The sequence below is a fragment of the Lissotriton vulgaris genome, chromosome 1_1, assembly GCF_964263255.1.
Source record: "Lissotriton vulgaris chromosome 1_1, aLisVul1.2, whole genome shotgun sequence".
In the NCBI taxonomy this organism is placed as follows: domain Eukaryota; kingdom Metazoa; phylum Chordata; class Amphibia; order Caudata; family Salamandridae; genus Lissotriton; species Lissotriton vulgaris.
In genome coordinates, this window is record NC_141685.1 from 69,184,522 (window position 1) to 69,198,560 (window position 14,039).

At 43.0% G+C, this 14,039-nt stretch overlaps 1 pseudogene; it reads right to left on the reverse strand.

The window, feature by feature from the left end:
• Window positions 1-7,110: 7,110 nt before the first annotated feature.
• LOC147737337 (uncharacterized) lies at window positions 7,111-8,834 on the reverse strand (annotated as a pseudogene).
• Between the last annotated feature and the right edge of the window lie 5,205 nt (window positions 8,835-14,039).

Consider the following 14,039-nt stretch of genomic DNA (forward strand, 5'->3'; position numbering starts at 1 on the left):
GAAATGTACAACTTAAAAAAAAGGGTTGGTACGACCAATCATGTAGAGTAGCAAGGCATAACCTTAGTAATGCACTTAGGTCTAAAATGGGAGTTTTGAAAGCTAGAGACGAATATAGAAAAACTCAGGTAAAGGCAAAAAAGCAATGGGATGAGAATTTCTGGTTAGAGCTGAAAAAGGCTTGTGCTGACAAACATCAGAAAGAGTTTTGGGCCATTTTAAAATGGGGTTCAGGGGGTCTAGCGGAATGCCCAAAAAATCATGTTCCGAAAGAGTCTTGGGTTGACTTTTTCAAACCCCAATATGCTGATAGGATAGGACAACAGATAGCTCTTCCCTTAGAAAAGGTCTTTTATGCCAATGGACCTTTTACACTAAAAGATGCACATGAGGCAATGGATGGAGTGACCAGAGGCAGGGCACCAGGCATTGATGGGATTCCGGCCGACGTTTTCCTGTTAGACAGAGACAGCTGGTGCAAATACTTTGTATGGCTTGGGAATGCCATTGCACAGGGGGCGAAGATTCCCTCTACGTGGAAAGGAGCAGAAATTGTTCCCGTTTACAAAAAAGGAGATAAGGCTCTAGCAAGCAACTACAGGCCAATCAGCCTTATCGACTGTGCCCAAAAATTGATGGGCAGGCTGGTTCAAAAGAAGCTACAAACCTGGATAGTTGACAAGGACATCCTTTCGCCTTATCAAGCTGGATTTCGCCCTCTAACCAGCTCTGTTGATCAAGTGTTTCACTTTTTAACTATTTATTGGAAGAACGTCACCCTGCTAAATGGTCCCCTGCTCGCTGTTTTTGTCGACCTGAAGGCCGCATTTGATTTAGTTCCCCGTCAAAAACTTTGGGATGTCCTAAGGGATCTAGGAATAAGCCCGGAACTACTAACTTTGCTTGTAAGACTCCACGAGAACAACTATGCCCGGATAAGGTGGGGAACCCAGGGGGAGGTTACGGAAACCTTTCCTGTGGAGAGAGGAGTAAGGCAGGGCTGTGTCCTTGCTCCCACGCTATTCTCCCTCTACATAAACGGCATCGTGGACTTTCTGAAGCAAACTCCGACGGATGCTCCATTACTGGATGGGAAGCGAGTACCAGTACTTATGTTCGCGGACGACACCTTGCTGGTCTCGCGGACCCCTAGCGGCTTACAAAAAACACTAAACGCTTTTGGAGAATTCTGCCGGATCCGAGGCTTAGAAATAAATACATCTAAAACAAAATTTATGAACCTGAATCCCTCTAAGAAATTCAAGGGGAAAATGGTCTACAATGGGGCCTTCTTAGAAGAAGTTGACGCCTTTACCTATCTAGGCATTTCTATGAATGCTTGTATGAACTGGAGATCTCATATGGACCTTGTAATGCTAAAATACAACCAGTTGGCAGGGGCAATAACAAAGAAGTATAAAACTTCATTCTCAAAACCAATCCAGCCAACATTGGAGATCTACGGCATGAAAGTGCTGGGTGCATGTCTCTATGGGTCAGAACTTTGGGGCTTCACCAATTTGAATCCCTTATCAGTGGCAGAAAACAAATTTTTTCGAGGCTTAATCGGAGTACCGCAGAGTACCCCCATCACTCCTCTCCTTTATGATCTGGGGAGAAAAAGGATTGAGGACTTGATCAGACTTCGCCCCCTCCTTTATTGGAGGCGTATAAAAACTACTCCGGAATTGAGCCACTATGCCACTGCCTTATTGGATGTTGTCAATTCTGATACCTATCATAAAGTAGTTTGGTTAAAAGAGGTGAGGAAACTACTTCAAAAATTGCACCTTGAACACTTGTGGTCTGAAACTGACCCAGATGTCTTTCCTTCCAAGACTGTGTTAAAAAAGCTATATTGGGAAATGATAAATAATGCCACATTGGTCTCCAGCCAATCCCCTGCCTTGACATCCCAGTTCTTAGAGATAAAAACACTTCCTATGTTTGAATTGTTCTGGGATTTGATCTCCAAGCCTCTAGATAGGAAATTATTTTTTCAGTTTAGAGTTGGCACCCTACCCCTGAACGCCTTTACTCTAAAATGGTCCGCTGATAATGTTAGCACATGCTCTTATTGCAAATCCCAAGTAGAAGATACTTTGCACTTTCTATTCGTATGTCCATTATACGCTGCCCCAAGGAGCAGATGGCTGAAACCTGCATGCAAAAACTTGGGCACAAGGAGATGCCTCGAGGCCTACAGGGTCCTGAAATCAAACTGTGCCCCTCAACTTGTAATTGCAGTCGCCAAGTTCCTGGGTTGGGCTTGGATAATACGCACGCGCACTTTAAAACTCCCATGATCTACATGAATTTTCAATGGACTGTGATGATTCTTTTTAATGACAATTTTTAAAGATTTATTCGCCAACAAAGCTATATTGGATGTAATTTAATATGTTTTTTACTGTTAGATTAGTATTTATTATGTTTAGATAGGGATGAAAGCTTTTATGACAATGTTGTCGAATAAAGCATTTAAACTTGAACTTGAACTTGTAATTTCCAAGTTCTATATATCTGTTTAAAAATGTTTACACTTTCAGCCATTTCCGAGTTTAGTTACAAACTGATAGTGGGAAAAACACATGATGTATAAAAACTGATACCAAAACCTTTTTACATTATTTTATGTTTCTTGTTTTTAAATCAGACCGTCGACTTTTCATGTGAAAATTATTATAAGGGCCTGACATCACTTCTTGTGACGCACTACATCTGACGTCATTGTGATTTGCATATGATAATGGGCTCCTTCACTATTTTCCTTACTTGTGCCCTGTTTATTGGCATGAAACAACAAAACAGGGGCCGGACAGTATTGAGTTCGCGACAGAGTACACAGACCTAGTGTAATAAATCACTGGGTTGGACAACCATTTGTATTGACTGACTTATATTTTTTATATAAAAATTTTTTTGCAAGAAATTTTTGGCATCAAAAGATACACCACAACATTCATAAATATACAAGAACAAATTCAATGGACTAAAAAAAAATTATCAAGACAGTGCAAGAAACAAAGGAATTGTCATACATAACTAACATGGACAACTGTGAAAAGGCCTCAAATTAATCACTTTACAGAGGCTCCAATCCTGGATACACAATAGACAAGGGGAATGTTATGTTTAAAAAGAAAACCTCCTTGTAACAACCATCACGAGATACACAATAGATACCACATCAGGTGCTTGGGCTAGGAACAACAAAGGAACAGTAAACAATTCCAAAGTGGGGTTTTTTTGGTTGAATCCTAGCGTGCCCTAATAATTTTGTATCTCGGAGGTGAAAACGTCGACGCGTTTCGAACCCAATATCATTCGACGGGTTCTCCTCAGGACAGGGACTGGGGGGTCGTTGTCACTGTGAAACAATTAAGACACTGTGTAAGCGAGGAATTTTTAATTAGCTCATCGCGTGGACTCATCCACTTAAAAATCGAAAAAGTACCTTGTTGGTGAGATGGAGGGGTCACTCCCTGCAGGAGGAATGAAATATGAGATTTACATTAGATACCGTCTACCTATGTCGTGATTGTGCTGTGCACGAGTTATAACACAAGATCAAAGCGTACCTTGACAGAGGGCGGAGTTGCCGCTGAACAAGGACGAGGTGCCGGCCGTGATCTATTTCTCGGTGTGTAGATCTGGAATCTGGGGAAAGGGTTGGAACTTAGTATTACTCTTATGGCCAAGATACTGCACTTGTGAAACGTAGAGTAGGTAAAGGAAATCCTACCTTTTTTAACGTGGCGATTTGTTCAAATTAAGCGCGTGGGAGGCGGCGGCCGCCGCACGGGCTGGCGTGCTGTTAAAGAGAAGGGGGGTGCACGTTAAGACTGACATTATGATAATCATGGATTAATGTACGTCCAAACAAGGGATGTATATCCCAAGCGGATGACTTACTTCTCGGCAGAGAATACAAGCTGCAACGGTCCGGCACACAATGACTTCTGAGAGACAGCTAGTTGCTGGAGGGGGCGTGTCTCCCTGTATTTGAACAACCTATAGTCCCGGTGCATTATGGGATTTGGAGTTGTTTCTGGGCAAAGATGACAGGGGGTGCGCAGCACACGACTGTTAGAAGTGCATGGGTTGATCTCATAATGCTGTTGTTAGGTACAATGCGGTCACAAGAGAAGCAACGGCTTAAGCAGACTAACAGAGCGAACAGACAGATAATTTACAGATTGCTGAGTTCGTTCAGATCGTTCAAACCTGACACAGCAGTGTCGAATTTCAGGATAAGGTATGCCTCTTTTTGTGCCAGTCTTGCATCAGGGTCCCCTCCGGAACCCGGAACATTTTTTATGCTTGCCAGGATGGTCCACTTAAGATCGTTTGCGGCATGATCTTTTTTCAGAAAGTGCGAAACCAGAGGCGCAGTGAGCACTTTGTTGTTGATGCAGGATTTATGCTGGATTATCCGCTGGCGCACTTCTTGTGTCGTCTTCCCTATGTACATTTTTCCGCATGGACAGGTTATGGCATACACTGCATATTTCGTTTTACAATTTGTAAAGTCCTCATGGCGCCAGTGTTTTCTTCCATCGGTGAAGTGCGTGCCTTCGATCGTCAAGCCGCAGACTGAACAGGTTCCACATTTGTGATGACCTTTCACTGGACCCATATTGAATAGTGTGCTTTGTGTCTCTTTTTTGATTGCACCCCTGGTGGACGAGATTTGCTGTCCTATACTTCGATTTTTCTTCAATGCAAACAGAGGCTTGCCGATCTCTGGGATGATTTCCTCCACGAGGTGCCAGTTGTTCCGAATGATTTTTTGTACTGGATTCGTGTGTGGTCCGAATGTAGATACGCATACCATCCGATCTGTAGGTGACTTGACCCTTTTCTGGAGAAGGTGTTCTCGGGGTGTCCACCTCGCTCTCTTCATGGAGTGTTTGACGAGTTTCTCTGGGTATCCTCTCTCTCTCAGTTTGTTTGTGAGGGCTTCTCCATGGATGTTGAAATCTTCGGTTCTTGAACAATTCCTTCTCACCCTCAGGAACTGTCCGTAGGGGAGGTTGTTCTTCAGGGTCTTAGGATGGTAGCTTCTGTAGTGAAGCGAATTATTCTTATCGGTTTTTTTCTGGTATAGGGTCGACTGGAGACCATCAGGTGTAGCTTTGATCTCGACATCCAGGAATGGCATCACTTGGCAGTCATAAGACAGGCTGAACTTTATATCCGGACTTCTGTTATTCAACCAGTCATGGAACTCTTCTAGAGTTTGTGGTGTACCATTCCAGATACACCACACGTCGTCTATGTACCTCATCCATTGCCCAATATGGGCTTTGTACGGGTTGTTGTTATACACGAACCTCTCCTCATACTGGGCCATGTACAGTATTGCCATCTCGGGTGCGAACGGGCACCCCATTGCTGATCCTTTAATTTGTAGGAACATTTCCTCTTCAAACATAAAGAAATTCTTCTTTAGAGCAAGGGCCGCGAAGTTGACAATCAGCTCGGTTGGTACCCTGTGGGGACGTGGTCTGGTGTCCAAGTACATTTCGATTACATCCACTCCGTCTTGTTGCGGGATTTGAGTATATAAGGACGACACGTCCATTGTGACCAGGAGTTGAGTCTTTGGGTCAAAATCCAAACCTTCCACTTTGTTGATGAAATCCATAGTGTCGCGGAGGTACGATGGTACCTTCGTGATGAATTCTTTCAGAAACACGTCCACAAATTTGGAAATAGGCTCCAACACTGAGTCGCATCCCGATACTATCGGTCGTCCCGGTGGCGTCTTGGGGTCTTTATGTACTGTTTATTGGCATGACATGGGTCTATAGCTATTAAAAATAAATATACAAATTCACAGGTATTCAGCCCGTTTTTTCTGGTGATGTCACACTTGACATGTATTTGGCTGCTTCTTCTATTTTTAGGTGAATAAAGATCACTTGCTGCTCCCCCCTTCCATTTCTCTCTTTTTATCCCCTTTCTTTGTTTCTCTCGCTCTGTTTATCTCTCCCCCTCTCTATCTCCCACACACTCCTGTTAGCTTTAGCTTCATGAATGTCACTTTCACTTCTGCCACTTCTGGCATTCATACAACAAATCCTTCAGAACATTTGAGACCAAGGGACAATCAGTGTGGAAGACGAGTTACTGGGAGTGCAACTGATTGTCCTAAGACATATATGCTTTTAATGTGAGATTTCACTATTTCACCACATTATTCTGCTGCTTACAGTGGCTCAATTCTGGTAAAAAGTAGAGTATGTCAAGTCAGCAAATGAATAGAGAGAGCCAAGCTTGAGAGGAGCCACAGGTCACACTGTGTTATAAGGCCTGAGGCACAAGCTGATCCATCAACTGATAACAGTGTGTAAAAGGTGCAGCAAACTTTATTTAAAAACAAGGTATATGCTCTTTTATATCTAAAAATAGGTTATTTCTTGAACACCGTTGCTTCGCTTTAGTTCATTACATATACTGCAGTGGCATTTGTTAATAGTAATACATACATTTTATCAATGAAGCTTCCATCTCCAGAGCCCTGACAACATGTCCACTCTGGATGCGTTGGGTTTACAGGTTTTAATCCGACAAGTTAGCTGAAATTACCGTTGTTAGTCCCAGTATTGTTCAGTGTTGCTTTTACAGGTAGTGTGATCAGATGCAATTGAATATTTTTCTTTATATCTCTTCTTCACCAAATAAAAATCAAGAATGTTTCTTTTCTTTTACTCCACAATTTGCTCGTCTACCATTGTGTATCCTGATACATCATGTTGCTTTGCTATGTTTACAGAAGTGAACAATCACTGAACACAAACACTTTTATAATTCTGCACATACTGTTATCTGCTTTTCTTCTTTACTGCTAGTCCAGTCTTCTATAATCTGGTATTTCAATGTCCTACATAATTTGAATTTAATCTTTTTCCGTAATTCATTCCTCTCATAATACTTGCACTGTTCAGCTCTTGTCTATGTTCTCCGATGGGTCAATATTATTTTTGATGTTCTTAAAATCTTTTCGGAGTCTCTGCATCTCTAGGATTATTTCCTTTCACTTAAATGAATCAGTGTATTCACAGAGGGTTGGGTGGGATTGAACATTGATAAAAGCCCTTCACACTTTCAGTGCCCTTCTATGTTTTCCCCGTGTGTGTTTGCTGATGGCTTTGTAGCTCTGATAATCGACTAAAACTCTTCCCACATTCATAGAACTTGAATTATTTTTCCCCTTTGTGAGTTCGTTGATGATACCTTAATGCTGAAGAGAAGTGAAAACTACTGTCACATTCACTACAATTATAGGGTTTTTCCCCTGTGTGCATTCGCTGATATGTTTGGAGGTTTGATAAGTGACTAAAGCACTTTGCACATTCACTGCACTTGAATTGCTATTCCCCTGTGTGTGTTCGCTGATGAATCCTTAATGTTGAGTAACGACTAAAAATGCTTTCACATTCATTGCAATGATATGGTTTTTCCCCTGTGTGAGTTCGATTATGTGTTTCTAGATTTTCTAATTTACTAAAGCTCTTCCCACATTCACAGCATTTAAATGGCTTTTCTCCTGTGTGTTCGCTGATGATTTTGTTGGTGTGAAGACTTACTGAAGCACTTTGCACATTCACTGCACTTGAATGGTTTTTCTCCTGTGTGTGTTCGCTGATGATTCCTTAATATTGAAGAGAAGCGAAAACTACTATCACATTTACTGCAATGATAGGGTTTTTCCCCTTTGTGTGTCCGCTGATGTGCTTGGAGGTTTGATAATCGACTAAAGCTCTTCCCACATTCACTGCACTTGAATGCTTTTTCTCCTGTGTGAGTTCGCTGATGATTCCTTAATGCTGAAGAGCTGCGAAAACTACTGTCACATTCACTACAATGATAGGGTTTTTCCCCAGTGTGTGTTCGCTGATTACTATTTAGGTCTGATAACTGACTAAAGCACTTTGCACATTCACTGCACTTGAATGGTTTTTCCCCTGTGTGTGTTCGTTGATGACTTTGAAGGTGTAATAATCGACTAAAGCTCTTCATACATTCACTGCACTTGAATGGTTTTTCCCCTGTGTGTGTTCGTTGATGTCTTTGTAGGTCTGATAAGTGAATAAAGCTTTTCACACATTCACTGCACTTCAATGGCTTTTCCCTTGCGTGGGTTTGCTGATGTCTTTAAAGGCTTGATAACTCACTAAAGCCCTTTGCACATTCACTGCACTTGAATGGTTTTTCCCCCATGTGTGTTCGCTGATGACTTTTTAGTTCTGATAACTGGCGAAAGCACTTTGCACATTCACTGCACTTGAATGGTTTTCCCCCTCAGTGTGTCTGATTATGAATGTGTGATAACCGACTAAAGCTCTTTGCACATTCACTGCACTTGAATGGTTTTTCCCCTGTGTGTATTCGCTGATGACTTTGAAGGCTTGATAACTGACTAAAGCTCTTCCCACATTCAATGCAATGGTATGGCTTTTCCCCTCTGTGTTTTCGATGGTGTCTTTGTAGTTCTGATAACCTACTAAAGCTCTTGACACATTCACTGCACTTGAATGGCTTTTCTCCTGTGTGTGTTCGCTGGTGTCTTTGTAGTTCTGATAACCTACTAAAGCTCTTGACACATTCACTGCACTTGAATGGTTTTTGTCCTGTGTACGTGTGCTGATGAAGCTTGAGTGGTGATGACAAACTAAAGCTCTTGCTGCATGTGTATGATTCTTCTTTCATGGTTAGTGTCTGTGGGTCGGGTATATATTTGTCTACATCCCATGACTGTATTTCCTGATGGGTCAACATGGCTGATTAAGCACACACACTTTATATGCGTGCAGTATTTTGCACATTTGATTTCTGTTTTAACAATAAATGCAATAGCCACCAAATATTTGCCACACTCCTAATACGTAGAAGGTGTCTTTATAGCCGATTGTGCCTTTAGATTGGAATCTGGCTATGCACGCTTGAGGGTAAAGATGTATCTTCCTTCTGACCGGTGCAAATTAGGATAGTCTATTGTATTGTAGATAGAAGAACTCCTCTTTCCTTTACCTGTCAGTTGTCTGGCTCCGCTCTGTTGTGCTCTTCTCTGGTTACTGTTGTTTGTCCAGAAAGTTTTTACAATACACCTAGAGCACGGAATGATGGCTTGTCATCATATTAGAAAACAGAGCACTGCGGTAATCTCACCATACAGATCCCATGATCAAAGTTGGTATTGGACACTTGTTTATACGGGAGGCGGTTTGTTATTGTTGTTGCCTTAATTTTCCTAAGGTCATTTCTTCGTCCTGTGGCGTGGAGGTGCACAGCTCAGCCTCTTATAATCACTGAACTGCTCTTGATGCTTCATCCGGGATCTGTCAGTTTGTGTGCAGGTTCATCTGTCGCCGACTGCGCTGATGTTTTGCTGAATACTGTAGCTCATTATTTCTGCTATTATTGAAGATTTATAGCATTAGCTTCATTATAGATGGCCATTTCATACAGTCGATGCTTGTTTTCTGTTGGATGTAAAGATATTGAAAATTACTATATTGAAACATATTGGAATTATAATTCACAATGTTAACTGGTTGTAAAAGACATTTTGGGGAAATTTACCAAATCTACACACAATGCAGCGCAACGCCCCCCCCCCCGCCCCCCCAAGAGGCTGCGCTGCTCAACAGGGAGGGAGCAGGAAAGCGCCATATTTTCAAAGATATGGCTCTCTCCTTCCCTTTCACTTGCGCCAGCACTGATTACAGCAGCCCTGTGCCATGCACGCACCAGAGCGCTAGGGTGTTTGTGTGTGTGAGTCCAGCATACGTTTTGTACAGGAAGGACACCCTTCCTGTACAAAATACTATGCCTAGACATGAGGGAAACCTTTTCCAACTTTGTATGCATGTTGCACAGTGCACCACGCATGCAAAGTCAGAAAAGGAAGGAGAAATGAAAGCATTTCTCCTTCCAAGCACCTAGTTTAAAAGGGCGCAGTTTTCTCATGCTAAACCCAATCTACTGTATTTGGTAAATTGGGTTTAGCGTGAGAAACAATGGGTGTTTGCAAGGGAATGCCCAGGCACCACCCTTGACAGGCCCCATGGTGCAAAGTAACGCGAAGCAGTGCTATGCGATGCTTCACATTACTTTTATATTATTTGCTGGAAAGAAAATTAGGAAAAAAAGATTTTGTACTGTTTTGTGCCACTTTTGTGACGCAAACACGACGCAAAATCTTAGTAAATCGCCCCCTTCTTCTTTACTGCCTTTGAAACTTAGTAGGGAATATTTCATCATACACAAATATTTAACTAAAAGTTCTGGTAATCAGGTGACATCTTATTAATGTCTGAAAACGAGGTGATTTAACAGTGTTCACAGAGTAACTTAGCAAAGTAAGGGTGCTCGAAGCACCCAAGTGCTTAAGGTTTTGCTTAAGATAGATGCATACGGTCAAGATTTCATTAAAACAACAATAGAGTTTAGAAAAAGAGATGGATCAGGCGGGGCTGCAAAATTTTCAGTAACTCTTTATGAAGTATACAACGAAAGTAACTCCATTCACACACTTCTCATTTCTTTCCTATCCACTTAAGATCATCTCAAATACTAACTCCTGTCTTTACCTTGCTGTTCATAAGTCACCTTTGACACTTTCAACAGCTCCCATTGGTTCAAGCATTCCTGGTTTCTTCTAACCTGGAAGATTGTAACATTATTGTGGGTTGAGGGGGGTTTCCTATCACCATAACATCTGTCCATCTCCCTGAAACTAGTGCAGATAACAGCACCCGGTTCTGGCCCTGAAAGACAACTTTAAAAAGCAAGTCATTCGTTTTTTCTAAAGTATATAAAGTTCTGTAAGATGCAGCTCCTTCGGGGGTTTTTGTGTAAAACAGAGCGAGGGGTTTACTGTAAGGCCCGTACTTTACATTGTAAGCGCAGATAAGGCAAACAAACATTGATTCATATAATGTAATATTCAACGATATCAGTCATTTAGAACTTATAGAGAATCCATCACAACCACTAATTTACCTGACATATCCCCGCATCAGATGTGTGCATATTACTCTTTTTTCCCCCTTTTCCACTATTACATGGCATCTGGCATGATGTTGTCCATTTGGGGTTCAGGATGCCAATTTGTGACTGGATCGGCATTTGGCATCGCGGGAGGAGGTGTCAGTTATCCACAGGTGATGCGACATTTCTACCTTTCCATATTTCTCATATTCAAGTTTACTAATTTCTTGTCCTGCGACCCCCCTACTGCCCTCTGACTGCGCACTCACTCTGTGGGGTTCATAAGAAGTCAGATAACAGCCTGATAGTCACAAGGCCATGGATCTCACTTCTTCTACAACACTTATTGCCGACTTAGGGCCTAGTTTAGAGTTTTTCCAACAGATTATTGCCTCAAAACTAGGAGTTGATGAAGAATTCCACTCTGCTGGCGTAGCTCGTGATGCAGAACTGAGGTTTTTTCTCAAGTAGTTCGCCAACGGTAAGGTGACGAGTGCTTGTGGGAAAATATAACGTGCTAGACTTCCTGCTGGTAATAGTTCTCACTGCGGGAGGTCACGGCAGGTCGCGACCACTCGAGGGTAGAACTCTGTCAATCTCGTAGATGAAGCTGCCACTCGATTAGAATGTCAATTAGAGAGGCAGAGGCAGCAGCGGCCTCTGGCACGAAGGAAAGTGCTGTTCGTGCTGATTTTACAGTGCGGGAAAAACTCCTGGCACTAAAAATCAGTGAGAGCAGCGCAGCTTAACAAACTCTGCCACTAGCGGTGTCCAGTGTGGCTAGCTGGGCTTGAAGGATCTTGTAGTTTGTGGGTCTCTCACTGCTTTGAGGTCACAGTCAGGCATAACTTCTGTCAGCCGTGCCTTTTACAGATCTTCCTTCCAGGCAGTGCTTCTGCCAGCGGTGCCTTGTGCGGATCTTCCTTCCAGACAAGGGCTTCTTTCCTCAATGATTAGTTCAAAGGTCGGGAGAGGTAGAACTGGTCTATGTCATCTTCTTTATTGGAGTTCAACTGGTCAAGCCACAGAGCTCGAGTTCTGAGATGAATGAGAGTCTGGATTTTCTGAGCTCCATAGAGCATTGAGACAGTTCTACCGCATCTAACACATACTACAAGACTCCACTGTATCTGAACATCCCCTGGCAAATGCCAACTAGAGAATAAACATCCTGCCTGCACCAGCAGAGTGCAGCAAGCTTTTGAAGCACCCCAAGGTACATTGACTTGCTCTATCTGTCGTAATTGAAGATGTTAATTCTTGATAAATCATCCTGCGCAAACACAAGCCCTCAAGTCTGTATTGCATGAAGCTGAGTGTTTCTCACGCAAAAGAGGGCCCTCCACAAATTGCTGACATTTTCTTAAACCCCCTGGAGAGCTGTGGCAACACACAGACCACCCATACCCTCTCAGGGATCACCCATCCATCTGCCAGGATCAAGACTCAGATATTTCAACCTTCTCTGTTACCGTCTTTGGAACAGCCCGTCTCTGAGATTCGTGGAAGCTCCACACTCAGTGAGCTCAGAGTTGCCTTGCAAAACCATCTCATGAGAGTGGAAGAAAAGAACATTAAGTGACACGCACTGCACAGAAGTGTAAATATATCTACCATTATTGTTCCATGTACTATTGTCCTAATGCTGATGTTTTTACATGAATTTTTTGCCGTCTATCACAGCAGCTTCAACGTTTAAAATTCTACCCAATAGTTTGTTTTCCAACTTACCTATGTACTGTTTCTGACCTTACAACATCTCTGGCAGACATGTTGTGCTGTCTGTTGCCACATAAATAGGAAGTAGATTGTTATTGCAGGAAGTGTCCTTGCAGTCAGATGCATTTGATTGGGATAAAAGGTACCATGTTTGGTAGAAAAGCTGCAACTATTAGAATAATAACATACCAAAAGCCACGCATACAGTGCAATAACACAGACCAGGTACTAGAAAAACGTGATGCAAACAATGCAATAACACAAGCCAGGCATTGGAAGAATATGACACAATCAGTGCAATAACACAGGCCAGGTACTAGGAAAACGGGACTCAAACAATGCAATATCACAGGCCAGACACAAGTAGAATCTGATGCAAACAATTTAATAACACAGGCCAGGCACTAGGAGATTCTGATGCAAACAATGCAGTAACACAAGCCAGGCACTGGGTGAATCTGAGGCAAACAATGCAATAACACAGGCCAGGCACTAGGAAAACGGAACGCAAACAATGCAATATCACAGACCAGGCATTAGGAGAATCCGACGCAAACAATTTAATAACACAGGCCAGGCACTAGGTGAATCTGATGCAAACAATGCAATAACACAGGCCAGGCACTAGGGGAGCAAGCTATCTTATCACCAGCAAGGGACACCACAAGCTCTGTGCAGCACCCTGGTGGCACAGGAGTTCCATGGTCCACGTCCGAAACGCCGCTAGTGCCATCAGCCCATCCAGGTGCTCAACCTCAGTGTGAGGACTGCCTGCCCCAGCATCCCTTGATGTCACCGCGCTTATAGTGCTGCCTCTCCCCCTGCAGCACGGGACGTGCGCAGGCGAAGCCCGGGCCAAGGGCTGTCCCATCCTTGCCCTTATTGCCAGGAAGAGGCAGGGCAGGGCTACCCCCTTTCCACTGGCATTAGGCATCTTGCCTACTCAGATTTACTGGACATTCAAGAACTGTCGTGGACTAGTCGAGGTACTGTTAACGCGGGTATCTCCCAGCATTGCCCAAACTACTCTCTTTGATTCTAAATAATTACGCTCTCTCTCCTGAGGGGTTTGTGGGGCCGGTATAAGGATGCCTGAGGGTTCTCATTGTCCACGGGGCCAGGAGGCCTGTTCATTGCTGATTGTGTAGACAGGTTGCTTTAGACTTAACTTGCACTATAGAGGTAGCATGGGGAAAATGAAAACTATGGCGGGCAGTGGGGGAGGGGCGGGAGGGATAGTAAAGGGAAAAAGGCTAGGAAGATACAGAAACATTCAGGGAGTAATTGTGTACTGGATAGGATAGACACCCGCATTACCG